Here is an 18,060-nt window from a genome sequence, read left to right on the forward strand (position 1 = left end):
GAGCCTCCCCCTGGACAGATGAGGTAATTAGCGAAATTCCCCCTGCCAGGGAACACAAGTGACACCAGGCAGCTGCGTGGAGGGCGGCCCCAAAACTTCCCCAACCACACAGCCGCGTTCCGGAATTCTGAGTGTGGGGAGGTACCGTCATCTGTAAGCAGCGCCTGGGATCTCCTAGGAGCCCTCCGCCTGTCTTCCCCGAGTATCGTCTAGTGCGGGCTGCCGGGGAATGGCGGGGGTTGTGCTGGAAATGCAGGTAGCATCTAGTGAATCCCCCTCGACAGATGAGGTAATGAGCGGAATTCCCCCTGCCAGGGAACACCTGTGACACCAGGCAGCTGCGTGGAAGGGGGCCCCAAACCTCCCCCACCCATTCGGCCACATTCCGGAATTCTGAGTGTGGCGAGGTTCCGTCCTCTGTCTGCAGCGCCTGGGATCTCCTTGGAGCCCTCCGCGTGTCTTCCCCGTGTGACTCTTATGCGGGCTGCCGGGGAAAGTCGGGGGTTGGACTCGAAACGCAGGTAGCATCTAGCGCCTCCACCTGGACAGATGAGGTAATGAGCGGAATTCCCCCTGCCAGGGAACACCTGTGACAACAGGCACCTGCGTGGAGGGCAGCCGCAAACCTCCCTCACCCACTCGGCCGCGTTCCGGATTTCGGAGTGTGGTGATGTTCCGTCCTCGGTCTGCAGCGCCTGGGATCTCCTAGGAGCCCTCCGCGTGTCTTCCCCGTGTGACTCTTATGCGGGATGCCGGGGAAAGGCGGGGGTATGGCTGGAAAAGCAGGTAGCATCTAATGCCTTACCCTGGACTGATGAGGTAATTAGCGGACTTCACCCTGCCAGGGAACACAAGTGACACCAGGCAGCTGCGTGGAGGGCGGCCCCAAAACTCCCCCACCCACACAGCCGCGTTCCGGAATTCTGAGTGTGGGGAGGTTCCGTCATCTCTATGCAGCGCCTGGGATCTCCTAGGAGCCTTCCGCCTGTCTTCCCCGAGTGTCTCCTAGTGCGGGCTGCCGGGGAATGGCGGGGGTTGGGCTGGAAATGCAGGTAGGATCTAGTGCCCTCCCCCGGACAGATGAGGTAATGAGCGGAATTCCCCCTGCCAGGGAACACCTGTGAAACCAGGCAGCTGTGTGGATTGCGGCCCCAAACCTCCCCCCACACACTCGCCCGCGTTCGGGAATTCTGAGAGTGGCGAGGTTACGTCCTCTGTCTGCAGCGCCTGGGATCTCCTAGGATCCATCCGCGTGTCTTCCCAGAGTGTCTCATAGTGCGGGCTGCCACGGAAAGATGGGGGTTGGGCTGGAAATGCAGGTAGCATCTAGTTCATCCCCCTGGACAGATGAGGTATTAGCGGAATTCACCCTGCCAGGGAACACCTGTGACACCAGGCAGCTGCGTGGAGGGCGGCCCTAAACCTCCCCAACCCACTCGGCCGCGTTCCGGAATTATGAGTGTGGGGAGGTTCCGTCCTCTGTCTGCAGGGACTGGGATTACCCAGGATCCCTCCACGTGTCTTCCCCGAGGTTCTCCTAGTGTGGGCTGCTGGGGAAAGGAGGGGGTTGGTCTGGAAATGCAGGTAGCATCTAGTGCCTCCCCCTGGACCGATCAGGTAATTAGCGGACTTCCCCCTGCCAGGGAAGACCTGTGACACCAGGCAGCTGCGTGGAGGGCAGCCTCAAACCTCCCACACCCACACGGCCGCGTTCCAGATTTCTGAGTGTGGCGAGGTTACGTCCTCTGTCTGCAGCGCCTGGGATCTCCTAGGATCCATCCGCGCGTCTTCCCAGAGTGTCTCATATTGCGGGCTGCCAGGGAAAGACGGGGGTTGGGCTGGAAATGCAGGTAGCATCTAGTGAATCCCCCCTCGACAGATGAGGTATTAGCGGACTTCCCCCTGCCAGGGAACACCTGTGAAAACAGGCAGCTGCGTGGAAGGCTGCCCCAAACCACCCCAACCCACTAGGCCGTGTTCCTGAATTATGAGTGTGGGGAGTTTCCGTCCTCTGTCTGCAGCGCCTGGGATTACCTAGGATCCCTCCGCGTGTCTTCCCCGAGGTTCTCCTAGTGCGGGCTGCTGGGGAAAGGCGGGGGTTGGGCTGGAAATGCAGGTAGCATCTAGTGCCTCCCTCTGGAACGATCAGGTAATTAGCGGAATTCCCCCTGCCAGGGAACACCTGTGACACCAGGCAGCTGCGTGGAGGGCTGCCCCAAAACTCCCACACCCACTCGGCCGCGTTCCAGATTTCTGAGTGTGGCGAGGTTCCGTCTTCTGTCTGCAGCGCCTGGGATCCCCTAGGAGCCCTCCGTGTGACTTCCCAGATTATCTCATAGTGCGGGCAGCCAGGGAAAGGCGGGGGTTGTGCTGGGAATGCAGGTAGCATCTAGTGAATCCCCCTCGACAGATGAGGTAATTAGCGGAATTCCCCCTGCCAGGGAACACCTGTGACACCAGGCAGCTGCGTGGAGGGGGCCCCCAAATTTCCCCCACCCATTCGGCCGCATTCCGGAATTCTGAGTGTGGCGAGGTTCCGTCCATTGTCTGCAGCTCCTTGGGATCTCCTTCGAGCCCTCCGCTTGTCTTCCCCGTGTGACTCTTATGCGGGCTGCCGGGGAAAGGCGGGGGTTGGACTGGAAACGCAGGTAGCATCTAGCGCCTCCACCTGGACAGATGAGGTAATGAGCAGACTTCCCCCTGCCAGGGAACACCTGTGACAACAGGCACCTGCGTGGAGGGCGGCCACAAACCTCCCCCACGCACTCGGCCGCGTTCCGGATTTCGGAGTGTGGCGATGTTCCGTCCTCGGTCTGCAGCGCCTGGGATCTCCTAGGAGCCTTCCGCGTGTCTTCCCCGAGTGTCTCCTAGTGCGGGCTGCCGGGGAAAGGCAGGGGTTGGGCTGGAAATGCAGGTAGCATCTAGTGCCTCCCCCTGGACAGATGAGGTAATTAGCGGACTTCCCCCTGCCAGGGAACACCAGTGACACCAGGCAGCTGCGTGGATGGGGGCCCCAAACCTCCCCTAACCACTCGGCCGCGTTCCGGAATTCTGAGTGTGGCGAGGTTCCGTCCTATGTCTGCAGCGCCTGGGATCTCCTAGGAGCCATCCGCGTGTCTTCACCGAGTGTATCCTAGTGCAGGCTGCCGGGGAAAGGCGGGGTTTGCACTGGAAATGCTGGTAGCATGTAGAGCCTCCCCCTGGACAGATGAGGTAATTAGCCAAATTCCCCCTGCCAGGGAACACAAGTGACACCAGGCAGCTGCGTGGAGGACGGCCCCAAAACTTCCCCAACCAGACAGCCGCGTTCCGGAATTCTGAGTGTGGGGAGGTACCGTCATCTGTATGCAGCGCCTGGGATCCCCTAGGAGCCCTCCGTGTGACTTCCCAGATTATCTCATAGTGCGGGAAGCCAGGGAAAGGCGGGGGGTTGTGCTGGGAATGCAGGTAGCATCTAGTGAATCCCCCTCGACAGATGAGGTAATTAGCGGAATTCCCCTGCCAGGGACACCTGTGACACCAGGCAGCTGCGTGGATGGTGCCCCAAATTTCCCCCACCCATTCGGCCGCATTCTGGAATTCTGAGTGTGGCGAGGTTCCGTCCTTTGTCTGCAGCTCCTGGGATCTCCTTCGAGCCCTCCGCGTGTCTTCCCCATGTGACTCTTATGCGGGCTGCCGGGGAAAGGCGGGGGTTGTAACTGGAAACGCAGGTAGCATCTAGCGCCTCCACCTGGAACAGATGAGGTAATGAGCAGACTTCCCCCTGCCAGGGAACAACCTGTGACAACAGGCACCTGCGTGGAGGGCGGCCACAAACTCCCCCCACGCACTCAGGCCGCGTTCCGGATTTCGAGTGTGGCGATGTTCCGTCATCGGTCTGCAGCGCCTGGGATCTCCTAGGAGCCTTCCGCGTGTCTTCCCCGAGTGTCTCCTAGTGCGGGCTGCCGGGGAAAGGCAGGGGGTTGGGCTGGAAATGCAGGTAGGCATCTAGTGCCTCCCCCTGGACATATGAGGTAATTAGCGGACTTCCCCCTGCCAGGGAACACCAGTGACACCAGGCAGCTGCTGTGGATGGGGGCCCCAAACTCCCCTACACACTCGGCCGCGTTCCGGAATTCTGAGTGTGGCGAGGTTCCGTCCTATGTCTGCAGCGCCTGGGATCTCCTAGGAGCCATCCGCGTGTCTTCACCCAGTGTATCCTAGTGCAGGCTGCCGGGGAAAGGCGGGGTTGGGCTGGAAATGCTGGTAGCATGTAGAGCCTCCCCCTGGACAGATGAGGGTAATTAGCGAAATTCCCCCCTACCAGGGAACACAAGTGACACCAGCAGCTGCGTGGAGGGCGGCCCCAAAACTTCCCCAACCACACAGCCGCGTTCCGGAATTCTGAGTGTGGGGAGGTACCGTCATCTGTATGCAGCGCCTGGGATCTCCTAGGAGCCCTCCGCCTGTCTTCCCCGAGTATCTTCTAGTGCGGGCTGCCGGGGAATGGCGGGGGTTGTGCTGGAAATGCAGGTAGCATCTAGTGAATCCCCCTCGACAGATGAGGTAATTAGCGGAATTCCCCCTGCCAGGGAACACCTGTGACACCAGGCAGCTGCGTGGAAGGGGGCCCCAAACCTCCCCCACCCATTCGGCCACATTCCGGAATTCTGAGTGTGGCGAGGTTCCGTCCTCTGTCTGCAGCGCCTGGGATCTCCTTGGAGCCCTCCGCGTGTCTTCCCCGTGTGACTCTTATGCGGGCTGCCGGGGAAAGTCGGGGGTTGGACTCGAAACGCAGGTAGCATCTAACGCCTCCACCTGGACAGATGAGGTAATGAGCGGAATTCCCCCTGCCAGGGAACACCTGTGACAACAGGCACCTGCGTGGAGGGCAGGCCGCAAACCAACCTCCCTCACTCACTCGGCCGCGTTCCGGATTTCGGAGTGTGGCGATGTTCCGTCCTCGGTCTGCAGCGCCTGGGATCTCCTAGGAGCCCTCCGCGTGTCTTCCCCGTGTGACTCTTATGCGGGATGCCGGGAAAGGCGGGGGTATGGCTGGAAAGCAGGTAGCATCTAATGCCTTACCCTGGACTGATGAGGTAATTAGCGGACTTCCCCCTGACAGGGAAGACCTGTGACACCAGGGAGCTGCGTGGATGGCGGCCCCAAACATCCCACACCCACTCGGGACTCGGTCGGCCGCGTTCCGGATTTCTGAGTGTGGCGAGTTTCCGTCTTCTGTCTGCAGCGCCTTGGATCTCCTAGGAGACCTCCGTGTGACTTCCCAGAGTATCTCATAGTGCGGGCAGCCAGGGAAAGGCGGGGTTGTGCTGGAAATGCAGGGTAGCCTCTAGTGACTCCCCCTCGACAGATGAGGTAATTAACGGAATTCCCCTGCCAGGGAACACCTGTGACACCAGGCAGCTGCGTGGAGGGGGGCCCAAACCTCCCCCACCCATTCGACCGCATTTCGGAATTCTGAGTGTGGCGAGGTTCCGACCTCTGTCTGCAGAGCCTGGGATCTCCTAGGAGCCCTCCGCATGTCTTCCCGAGTGACCTTTATGCGGGTTGCCGGGGGAAAGGCAGAGGTTGGGCTGGAAATGCAGGTAGCATCTAGTGCATACCCCTGGACAGATGAGGTAATTAGCGGAATTCCCCCTGCCAGGGAACACAAGTGACACCAGGCAGCTGCGTGGAGGGCGGCCCCCAAAACTCCCCCACCCACACAGCCGCGTTCCGGAATTCTGAGTGTGGGGAGGTTCCGTCATCTGTATGCAGCGCCTGGGATCTCCTAGGAGCCTTCCGCCTGTCTTCCCCGAGTGTCTCCTAGTGCGGGCTGCCGGGGAATGGCGGGGGTTGGGCTGGAAATGCAGGTAGGATCTAGTGCCTCCCCCGGACAGATGAGGTAATGAGCGGAATTCCCCCTGCCAGGGAACACCTGTGAAACCAGGCAGCTGTGTGGATTGCGGCCCCAAACCTCCCCCCACACACTCGCCCGCGTTCGGGAATTCTGAGAGTGGCGAGGTTACGTCCTCTGTCTGCAGCACCTGGGATCTCCTAGGATCCATCCGCGTGTCTTCCCAGAGTGTCTCATAGTGCGGGCTGCCACGGAAAGATGGGGGTTGGGCTGGAAATGCAGGTAGCATCTAGTTCATCCCCCCTGGACAGATGAGGTATTAGCGGAATTCACCCTGCCAGGGAACACCTGTGACACCAGGCAGCTGCGTGGAGGGCGGCCCCTAAACCTCCCCAACCCACTCGGCCGCGTTCCGGAATTATGAGTGTGGGGAGGTTCCGTCCTCTGTCTGCAGGGACTGGGATTACCCAGGATCCCTCCACGTGTCTTCCCCGAGGTTCTCCTAGTGTGGGCTGCTGGGGAAAGGAGGGGGTTGGTCTGGAAATGCAGGTAGCATCTAGTGCCTCCCCCTGGACCGATCAGGTAATTAGCGGACTTCCCCCTGCCAGGGAAGACCTGTGACACCAGGCAGCTGCGTGGAGGGCAGCCTCAAACCTCCCACACCCACACGGCCGCGTTCCAGATTTCTGAGTGTGGCGAGGTTACGTCCTCTGTCTGCAGCGCCTGGGATCTCCTAGGATCCATCCGCGCGTCTTCCCAGAGTGTCTCATATTGCGGGCTGCCAGGGAAAGACGGGGGTTGGGCTGGAAATGCAGGTAGCATCTAGTGAATCCCCCTCGACAGATGAGGTATTAGCGGACTTCCCCCTGCCAGGGAACACCTGTGAAACCAGGCAGCTGCGTGGAAGGCTGCCCCAAACCACCCCAACCCACTAGGCCGTGTTCCTGAATTATGAGTGTTGGGAGTTTCCGTCCTCTGTCTGCAGCGCCTGGGATTACCTAGGATCCCTCCACGTGTCTTCCCCGAGGTTCTCCTAGTGCGGGCTGCTGGGGAAAGGCGGGGGTTGGGCTGGAAATGCAGGTAGCATCTAGTGCCTCCCTCTGGAACGATCAGGTAATTAGCGGAATTCCCCCTGCCAGGGAACACCTGTGACACCAGGCAGCTGCGTGGAGGGCTGCCCCAAAACTCCCACACCCACTCGGCCGCGTTCCAGTTTTCTGAGTGTGGCGAGGTTCCGTCTTCTGTCTGCAGCGCCTGGGATCCCCTAGGAGCCCTCCGTGTGACTTCCCAGATTATCTCATAGTGCGGGCAGCCAGGGAAAGGCGGGGGTTGTGCTGGGAATGCAGGTAGCATCTAGTGAATCCCCCTCGACAGATGAGGTAATTAGCGGAATTCCCCCTGCCAGGGAACACCTGTGACACCAGGCAGCTGCGTGGAGGGGGCCCCCAAATTTCCCCCACCCATTCGGCCGCATTTCCGGAATTCTGAGTGTGGCGAGGTTCCGTCCTTTGTCTGCAGCTCCTTGGGATCTCCTTCGAGCCCTCCGCTTGTCTTCCCCGTGTGGACTATTATGCGGGCTGCCGGGGAAAGGCGGGGGTTGGACTGGAAACGCAGGTAGCATCTAGCGCCTCCACCTGGACAGATGAGGTAATGAGCAGACTTCCCCCTGCCAGGGAACACCTGTGACAACAGGCACCTGCGTGGAGGGCGGCCACAAACCTCCCCCACGCACTCGGCCGCGTTCCGGATTTCGGAGTGTGGCGATGTTCCGTCCTCGGTCTGCAGCGCCTGGGATCTCCTAGGAGCCTTCCGCGTGTCTTCCCCGAGTGTCTCCTAGTGCGGGGCTGCCGGGGAAAAGCAGGGGTTGGGCTTGGAAATGCAGGTAGCATCTAGTGCCTCCCCCTGGACATATGAGGTAATTAGCGGGACTTCCCCCTGCCAGGGAACACCAGTGACACCAGGCAGCTGCGTGGATGGGGGCCCCAAACCTCCCCTAACCACTCGGCCGAGTTCCGGAATTCTGAGTGTGGCGAGGTTCCGTCCTATGTCTGCAGCGCCTGGGATCTCCTAGGAGCCATCCGCGTGTCTTCACCGAGTGTATCCTAGTGCAGGCTGCCGGGGAAAGGCGGGGTTTGCACTGGAAATGCTGGTAGCATGTAGAGCCTCCCCCTGGACAGATGAGGTAATTAGCGAAATTCCCCCTGCCAGGGAACACAAGTGACACCAGGCAGCTGCGTGGAGGGCGGCCCCAAAACTTCCCCAACCAGACAGCCGCGTTCCGGAATTCTGAGTGTGGGGAGGTACCGTCATCTGTATGCAGCGCCTGGGATCTCCTAGGAGCCCTCCGCCTGTCTTCCCCGAGTATCTTCTAGTGCGGGCTGCCGGGGAATGGCGGGGTTTGTGCTGGAAATGCAGGTAGCATCTAGTGAATCCCCCTCGACAGATGAGGTAATTAGCGGAATTCCCCCTGCCAGGGAACACCTGTGACACCAGGCAGCTGCGTGGAGGGGGGGCCCCAAACCTCCTCCACCCATTCGGCCACATTCCGGAATTCTGAGTGTGGCGAGGTTCCGTTCTTTGTCTGCAGCTCCTGGGATCTCCTTGGAGCCCTCCACGTGTCTTCCCCGTGTGACTCTTATGCGGGCTGCCGGGGAAAGGCGGGGGTTGGACTCGAAACGCAGGTAGCATCTAGCGCCTCCACCTGGACAGATGAGGTAATGAGCGGAATTCCCCCTGCCAGGGAACACCTGTGACAACAGGCACCTGCGTGGAGGGCGGCCGCAAACCTCCCTCACCCACTCGGCCGCGTTCCGGATTTCGGAGTGTGGCGATGTTCCGTCCTCGGTCTGCAGCGCCTGGGATCTCCTAGGAGCCCTCCGCGTGTCTTCCCCGTGTGACTCTTATGCGGGATGCCGGGGAAAAGGCGGGGGTATGGCTGGAAAAGCAGGTAGCATCTAATGCCTTACCCTGGACTGATGAGGTAATTAGCGGACTTCCCCCTGACAGGGAAGACCTGTGACACCAGGGAGCTGCGTGGATGGCGGCCCCAAACATCCCACACCCACTCGGCCGCGTTCCGGATTTCTGAGTGTGGCGGAGTTTCCGTCTTCTGTCTGCAGCGCCTTGGATCTCCTAGGAGACCTCCGTGTGACTTCCCAGAGTATCTCATAGTGCGGGCAGCCAGGGAAAGGCGGGGGTTGTGCTGGAAATGCAGGTAGCCTCTAGTGACTCCCCCTCGACAGATGAGGTAATTAACGGAATTCCCCCTGCCAGGGAACACCTGTGACACCAGGCAGCTGCGTGGAGGGGGGCCCCAAACCTCCCCCACCCATTCGACCGCATTTCGGAATTCTGAGTGTGGCGAGGTTCCGACCTCTGTCTGCAGAGCCTGGGATCTCCTAGGAGCCCTCCGCATGTCTTCCCCGAGTGACCTTTATGCGGGTTGCCGGGGAAAGGCAGAGGTTGGGCTGGAAATGCAGGTAGCATCTAGTGCATACCCCTGGACAGATGAGGTAATTAGCGGAATTCCCCCTGCCAGGGAACACAAGTGACACCAGACAGCTGCGTGGAGGGCGGACCCAAAACTCCCCCACCCACACAGCCGCGTTCCGGAATTCTGAGTGTGGGGAGGTTCCGTCATCTGTATGCAGCACCTGGGATCTCCTAGGAGCCTTCCGCCTGTCTTCCCCGAGTGTCTCCTAGTGCGGGTTGCCGGGGAATGGCGGGGGTTGGGCTGGAAATGCAGGTAGGATCTAGTGCCTCCCCCGGACAGATGAGGTAATGAGCGGACTTCCCCCTGCCAGGGAACACCTGTGACACCAGGCAGCTGTGTGGATTGCGGCCCCAAACCTCCCCCCACACACTCGCCCGCGTTCCGGAATTCTGAGAGTGGCGAGGTTACGTCCTCTGTCTGCAGCGCCTGGGATCTCCTAGGATCCATCCGCGTGTCTTCCCAGAGTGTCTCATATTGCGGGCTGCCAGGGAAAGACGGGGGTTGGGCTGGAAATGCAGGTAACATCTAGTTCCTCCCCCTTGACAGATGAGGTATTAGCGGACTTCACCCTGCCAGGGAACACCTGTGACACCAGGCAGCTGCGTGGAGGGCGGCCCCAAACCTCCCCAACCCACTCGGCCGCGTTCCGGAATTATGAGTATGGGGAGGTTCCGTCCTCAGTCTGCAGGGACTGGGATTACCTAGGATCCCTCCGCGTGTCTTCCCCGAGGTTCTCCTAGTGTGGGCTGCTGGGGAAAGGAGGGGGTTGGTCTGGAAATGCAGGTAGCATCTAGTGCCTCCCCCTGGACCGATCAGGTAATTAGCGGACTTCCCCCTGCTAGGGAAGACCTGTGACACCAGGCAGATTCGTGGAGGGCGGCCCCAAACCTCCCTCACCCACACGGCCGCGTTCCAGATTTCTGAGTGTGGCGAGGTTACGTCCTCTGTCTGCAGCGCCTGGGATCTCCTAGGATCCATCCGCGTGTCTTCCCAGAGTGTTTCATATTGCGGGCTACCAGGGAAAGACGGGGGTTGGGCTGGAAATGCAGGTAGCATCTAGTGAATCCCCCTCGACAGATGAGGTAATTAGCGGAATTCCCCCTGCCAGGGAACACCTGTGACACCAGGCAGCTGCGTGGAGGGGGGCCCCAAATTTCCCCCACCCATTCGGCCGCATTCCGGAATTCTGAGTGTGGCGAGGTTCCGTCCTTTGTCTGCAGCTCCTGGGTTCTCCTTCGAGCCCTCCGCGTGTCTTCCCCGTGTGACTCTTATGCGGGCTGCCGGGGAAAGGCGGGGGTTGGACTGGAAACGCAGGTAGCATCTAGCGCCTCCACCTGGACAGATGAGGTAATGAGCAGACTTCCCCCTGCCAGGGAACACCTGTGACAACAGGCACCTGCGTGGAGGGCGGCCACAAGCCTCCCCCACCCACTCGGCCGCGTTCCGGATTTCGGAGTGTGGCGATGTTCCGTCCTCGGTCTGCAGCGCCTGGGATCTCCTAGGAGCCTTCCGCGTGTCTTCCCCGAGTGTCTCCTAGTGCGGGCTGCCGGGGTAGGCAGGGGTTGGGCTGGAAATGCAGGTAGCATCTAGTGCCTCCCCCTGGACATATGAGGTAATTAGCGGACTTCCCCCTGCCAGGGAACACCAGTGACACCAGGCAGCTGCGTGGATGGGGGCCCCAAACCTCCCCTAACCACTCGGACGCGTTCCGGAATTCTGAGTGTGGGGAGGTACCGCCATCTGTATGCAGCGCCTGGGATCTCCTAGGAGCCCTCCGCCTGTCTTCCCCGAGTATCTTCTAGTGGGGGCTGCCGGGGAATGGCGGGGGTTGTGCTGGAAATGCAGGTAGCATCTAGTGAATCCCCCTCGACAGATGAGGTAATTAGCGGAATTCCCCCTGCCAGGGAACACCTGTGACACAAGGCACCTGCGTTGGGGGGGGCCCCAAACCTCCCCCACCCATTCGGACACATTCCGGTATTCTGAGTGTGGCGAGGTTCCGTCCTCTGTCTGCAGCGCCTGGGATCTCCTAGGAGCCCTCCCCGTGTCTTCCCCGAGTGACTCTTATGCGGGCTGCCGGGGAAAGGCAGAGGTTGGGCTGGAAATGCAGGTAGCATCTAGTGCCTACCCCTGGACAGATGAGGAAATTAGCGGACTTCACCCTGCCAGGGAACACCTGTGACACCAGGCAGCTGCGTGGAGGGCGGCCCCAAATTTCCCTCACCCATTCGGCCACATTCCGGAATTCTGAGTGTGGCGAGGTTCTGTCCTTTGTCTGCAGCTCCTGGGATTCCTTGGAGCCCTCCGCGTGTCTTCCCCGTGTGACTCTTATGCGGGCTGCCGGGGAAAGGCGGGGGTTGGACTAGAAACGCAGGTAGCATCTAGCGCCTCCACCTGGACAGATGAGGTAATGAGCGGAATTCCCCCTGCCAGGGAACACCTGTGACAACAGGCACCTGCGTGGAGGGCGGCCGCAAACCTCCCTCACCCACTCGGCCGCGTTCCGGATTTCGGAGTGTGGCGATGTTCCGTCCTCGGTCTGCAGCGCCTGGGATCTCCTAGGAGCCCTCCGCGTGTCTTCCCCGTGTGACTCTTCTGCGGGATGCCGGGGAAAGGCGGGGGTATGGCTGGAAAAGCAGGTAGCATCTAATGCCTTACCCTGGACTGATGAGGTAATTAGCGGACTTCCCCCTGACAGGGAAGACCTGTGACACCAGGGAGCTGCGTGGATGGCGGCCCCAAACATCCCACACCCACTCGGCCGCGTTCCGGATTTCTGAGTGTGGCGAGTTTCCGTCTTCTGTCTGCAGCGCCTTGGATCTCCTAGGAGACCTCCGTGTGACTTCCCAGAGTATCTCATAGTGCGGGCAGCCAGGGAAAGGCGGGGGTTGTGCTGGAAATGCAGGTAGCCTCTAGTGACTCCCCCTCGACAGATGAGGTAATTAACGGAATTCCCCCTGCCAGGGAACACCTGTGACACCAGGCAGCTGCGTGGAGGGGGGCCCCAAACCTCCCCCACCCATTCGACCGCATTTCGGAATTCTGAGTGTGGCGAGGTTCCGACCTCTGTCTGCAGAGCCTGGGATCTCCTAGGAGCCCTCCGCATGTCTTCCCCGAGTGACCTTTATGCGGGTTGCCGGGGAAAGGCAGAGGTTGGGCTGGAAATGCAGGTAGCATCTAGTGCATACCCCTGGACAGATGAGGTAATTAGCGGAATTCCCCCTGCCAGGGAACACAAGTGACACCAGGCAGCTGCGTGGAGGGCGGCCCCAAAACTCCCCCACCCACACAGCCGCGTTCCGGAATTCTGAGTGTGGGGAGGTTCCGTCATCTGTATGCAGCGCCTGGGATCTCCTAGGAGCCTTCCGCCTGTCTTCCCCGAGTGTCTCCTAGTGCGGGCTGCCGGGGAATGGCGGGGGTTGGGCTGGAAATGCAGGTAGGATCTAGTGCCTCCCCCTGGACCGATCAGGTAATTAGCGGACTTCCCCCTGCCAGGGAAGACCTGTGACACCAGGCAGCTGCGTGGAGGGCGGCCCCAAACCTCCCACACCCACACGGCCGCGTTCCAGATTTCTGAGTGTGGCGAGGTTACGTCCTCTGTCTGCAGCGCCTGGGATCTCCTAGGATCCATCCGCGTGTCTTCCCAGAGTGTCTCATATTGCGGGCTGCCAGGGAAAGACGGGGGTTGGGCTGGAAATGCAGGTAGCATCTAGTTCTTCCCCCTGGACAGATGAGGTATTAGCGGACTTCCCCCTGCCAGGGAACACCTGTGAAACCAGGCAGCTGCGTGGAAGGCTGCCCCAAACCACCCCAACCCACTAGGCCGTGTTCCGGAATTATGAGTGTGGGGAGTTTCCGTCCTCTGTCTGCAGCGCCTGGGATTACCTAGGATCCCTCCGCGTGTCTTCCCCGAGGTTCTCCTAGTGCGGGCTGCTGGGGAAATGCGGGGGTTGGTCTGAAAATTCAGGTAGCATCTAGTGCCTCCCTCTGGACCGATCAGGTAATTAGCGGAATTCCCCCTGCCAGGGAACACCTGTGACACCAGGCAGCTGCGTGGAGGGCTGCCCCAAAACTCCCACACCCACTCGGCCGCGTTCCAGATTTCTGAGTGTGGCGAGGTTCCGTCTTCTGTCTGCAGCACCTGGGATCCCCTAGGAGCCCTCCGTGTGACTTCCCAGATTATCTCATAGTGCGGGCAGCCAGGGAAAGGCGGGGGTTGTGCTGGGAATGCAGGTAGCATCTAGTGAATCCCCCTCGACAGATGAGGTAATTAGCGGAATTCCCCCTGCCAGGGAACACCTGTGACACCAGGCAGCTGCGTGGAGGGGGGCCCCAAATTTCCCCCACCCATTCGGCCGCATTCCTGAATTCTGAGTTTGGCGAGGTTCCGTCCTTTGTCTGCAGCTCCTGGGATCTCCTTCGAGCCCTCCGCGTGTCTTCCCCGTGTGACTGTTATGCGGGCTGCCGGGGAAAGGCGGGGGTTGGACTGGAAACGCAGGTAGCATCTAGCGCCTCCACCTGGACACATGAGGTAATGAGCGGACTTCCCCCTGCCAGGGAACACCTGTGACAACAGGCACCTGCGTGGAGGGCAGCCGCAAACCTCCCCCACCCACTCGGCCGCGTTCCGGATTTCGGAGTGTGGCGATGTTCCGTCCTCGGTCTGCAGCGCCTGGGATCACCTAGGAGCCTTCCGCGTGTCTTCCCCGAGTGTCTCCTAGTGCGGGCTGCCGGGGAAAGGCAGGGGTTGGGCTGGAAATGCAGGTAGCATCTAGTGCCTCCCCCTGGACATATGAGGTAATGAGCGGACTTCCCCCTGCCTGGGAACACCAGTGACACCAGGCAGCTGTGAGGATTGCTGCCCCAAACCTCCCCCCACACACTCGCCCGCGTTCCGGAATTCTGAGAGTGGCGAGGTTACGTCCTCTGTGTGCTGCGCCTGGGATCCCCTTGGATCCATCCGCGTGTCTTCCCAGAGTGTCTCATAGTGCGGGCTGCCAGGGAAAGACGGGGGTTGGGCTGGAAATGCAGGTAGCATCTAGTTCCTCCTCCTGGACAGATGAGGTATTAGCGGACTTCACCCTGCCAGGGAACACCAGTGACACCAGGCAGCTGCGTGGATGCGGGCCCCAAACATCCCCCAACCACTCGGCCGCGTTCCGGAATTCTGAGTGTAGGGAGGTTCCATCATCTGTATGCAGCGCCTGGGATCTCCTAGGAGCCCTCCACCTGTCTTCCCCGAGGGTCTCCTAGTGCGGGCTGCCGGGGAATGCCGGGGGTTGGGCTGGAAATGCAGGTAGGATCTAGTGCTTCCCCCTGGACTGGTGAGGTAATGAGCGGAATTCCCCCTGCCAGGGAACACCTGTGACACCAGGCAGCTGTGTGGATTGCGGCCACAAACCTCCCCCCACACACTTGCCCGCGTTCCGGAATTCTGAGAGTGGCGAGGTTACGTCCTCTGTCTGCAGCGCCTGGGATCTCCTAGGATCCATCCGCGTGTCTTTCCAGAGTGTCTCATAGTGCGGGCTGCCAGGGAAAGACGGGGATTGGGCTGGAAATGCAGGTGGCCTCTAGTTCCTCCCCCTGGACAGATGAGGTATTAGCGGACTTCACCCTGCCAGGGAACACCTGTGACACCAGGCAGCTGCGTGGAGGGCGGCACCCAACCTCCCCAACCCACTCGGCCGCGTTCCGGAATTATGAGTGTGGGGAAGGTTCCGTCCTCTGTCTGCAGGGACTGGGATACCTAGGATCCCTCTGCGTGTCTTCCCGAGGTTCTCCTAGTGTGGGCTTGCTGGGGAAAGGAGGGGGTTGGTCTGGAATACAGGTAGCATCTAGTGCCTCCTCTGGACCGATCAGGTAATTAGCGGATTTCCCCCGCCAGGGAAGACCTGTGACCACCAGGCAGCTGCGTGGAGGGCGGCCCCAAACCTCCCACACCCACACGGACGCGTTCCAGATTCCTGAGTGTGGCGAGGTTCCGTTTCTGTCTGCAGCGCCTGGGATCCTTTAGGAGCCCTCCGTGTAACTTCCCAGATTTATCTCATAGTGTGGGCGCAGCCATGGAAGGCGGGTGGGTTGTGCGATGGGGAATGCAGGTAGTAGCATCAGTGAATCTCCGTCGACAGATTTTACGGGTTAATTAGCGAATTCCCCCTGCCAGGGAACACCTGTGACACCAGGCAGCTGCGTGTAGGGGGGCCCCAATTTCCCCCACCCATTCGGCCGCATTCCGGAATTCTGAGTGTGGCGAGGTTCCGTCCTTGTCTGCCAGCTCCTGTGATCTCCTTTGGAGCCCCTCCGCGTGTCCTTCCCCGTGTGACTCTTATGCTTGCTGCCGGGGAAAGGCGGGGTTGGTCTGGAAACGCAGGTAGAATCTAGCGCCTCCACCTGGACAGATGAGGTTAATGAGCGGACTTCCCCCTGACAGGGAACACCTGTGACAACAGGCACCTGCGTGGAGGGAGGCCGCAAACATCCCCCACCCATTCGGCCGCGTTCCGGATTTCGGAGTGTGGCGATGTTCCGTTCTCGGTCTGCAGCGCCTGGGATCTCCTAGGAGCCTTCCGCGTGTCTTCCCAGAGTGTCTCCTAGTGCGGGCTGCAGGGGAAAGGCAGGGGTTGGGCTGGAAATGCAGGTAGCATCTAGTGCCTCCCCCTGGACAGATGAGGTAATGAGCGGACTTCCCCCTGCCAGGGAACAACCTGTGACACCAGGTAGCTGTGTGGATTGCGGCCCCAAACCTCCCCCAACACACTCGCCCGCGTTCCGGAATTCTGAGAGTGGCGAGGTTACGTCCTCTGTCTGCAGCGCCTGGGATCTCCTAGGATCCATCCTCGTGTCTTTCCAGAGTGTCTCATAGTGCGGGCTGCCAGGGAAAGACGGGGATTGGGCTGGAAATGCAGGGTAGCATCTAGTTCCTCCTCCTGGACAGATGAGGTATTATCGGACTTCACCCCGGGCAGGGAACACCTGTGACAACCAGGCAAGCTGCGTGGAGGGCGGCCCCAAACCTCCCCAACCCACTCGGGCGCGTTCCGGAATTATGAGTGTGGTGTATGGTTCCGTCCTCTGTTCTTGCAGGGACTGGGATTACCTAGGATCTCTCCGCGTGTTCTTCCCCGAGGTTCTCCTAGTGTGGGCTGCTGGGGAAAGGAGGGGTGTTGGTCTGGAATACAGGTAGCATCTAGTGTCTACCCCTGGAACAATCAGGTAATTAGCGGACTTCCCCCTGCCATGGAGGACCTGTGACACCAGGCAGCTGCGTGGAGGGCGGCCCCAAACCTCCCACACCCACACGGACGCGTTCCAGATTTCTGAGTGTGGCGAGGTTACGTCCTCAGTCTGCAGCGCCTGGGATCTACTAGGATCCATCCGCGTGTCTTCCCAGAGTGTTGCATAGTGCGGGCTGCCAGGGAAAGACGGGGGTTGTGCTGGGAATGCAGGTAGCATCTAGTGAATCCCCCTCGACAGATGAGGTAATTAGCGGAATTCCCCCTGCCAGGGAACACCTGTGACACCAGGCAGCTGCGTGGAGGGGGGCCCCAAATTTCCCCCACCCATTCGGCCGCATTCCGGAATTCTGAGTGTGGCGAGGTTCCGTCCTTTGTCTGCAGCTCCTGGGATCTCCTTCGAGCCCTCCGCGTGTCTTCCCCGTGTGACTGTTATGCGGGCTGCCGGGGAAAGGCGGGGGTTGGACTGGAAACGCAGGTAGCATCTAGCGCCTCCACCTGGAACACATGAGGTAATGAGCGGACTTCCCCCTGCCAGGGAACACCTGTGACAACAGCACCTGCGTGGAGGGCGCGCAAACCTCCCCACCCAGGCAGCGTTCCGGATTTCGGAGTGTGGCGATGTTCCGTCCTCGGTCTGCAGCGCCTGGGATCACCTAGGAGCCTTCCGCGTGTCTTCCCGATTGTTCTCCTAGTGCGGGCGCGGGGAAGGCAGGGGTTGGGCTGGAAATGCAGTAGCATCTAGTGCCTCCCCTGGACATATGAGGTTAATGAGCGGACTTCCCCCTGCCTGGGACCACCAGTGACACCAGGCAGTGTGAGGATTGCGGCCCCAAACCTCCCCCCCACACCACTCGCCCGCGTTCCGGAATTCTGAGAGTGGCGAAGACGTCCTCTGTGTGCTGCGCCTGGGATCCCCTTGGATCCATCCGCGTGTCTTCCCAGAGTGTCTCATAGTGCGGGCTGCCAGGGAAGAAAACGGGGGTGGGCTGGAAATGCAGGTAGCATCTAGTTCCTCCTCCTGGACAGATGAGGTATTAGCGGACTTCACCCTGCAGGGAACACCAGTGACACCACAGCTGCGTGGATGCGGGCCCCAAACATCCCCCAACCATCGGCCGCGTTCCGGAATTTGAGTGTAGGGAGGTTCCATCATCTGTATGCAGCGCCTGGGATCTCTAGGAGCCCTCCACCTGTCTTCCCCGAGGGTCTCCTAGTGCGGGCTGCCGGGGAATGCCGGGGTTGGGCTGGAAATGCAGGTAGGATCTAGTGCTTCCCCTGGGACTGGTGAGGTAGGTAATGAGCGGACTTCCCCTGCCAGGGAAACACCTGGACACCAGGCAGCTGTGTGGATTGCGGCACAAACCCCCCCCACACACTTGCCCGCGTTCCGGAAAATTCTGAGAGTGGCGAGGTTACGTCCTCTGTCTGCAGCGCCTGGGATCTCCTGGATCCATCCGTGTCTTCCCAGAGTGTTTCATAGTGCGGGCTGCCAGGGA

The sequence above is a fragment of the Camelus ferus genome, chromosome 36 (genome assembly GCF_009834535.1).
Source record: "Camelus ferus isolate YT-003-E chromosome 36, BCGSAC_Cfer_1.0, whole genome shotgun sequence".
Lineage (NCBI taxonomy): Eukaryota > Metazoa > Chordata > Mammalia > Artiodactyla > Camelidae > Camelus > Camelus ferus.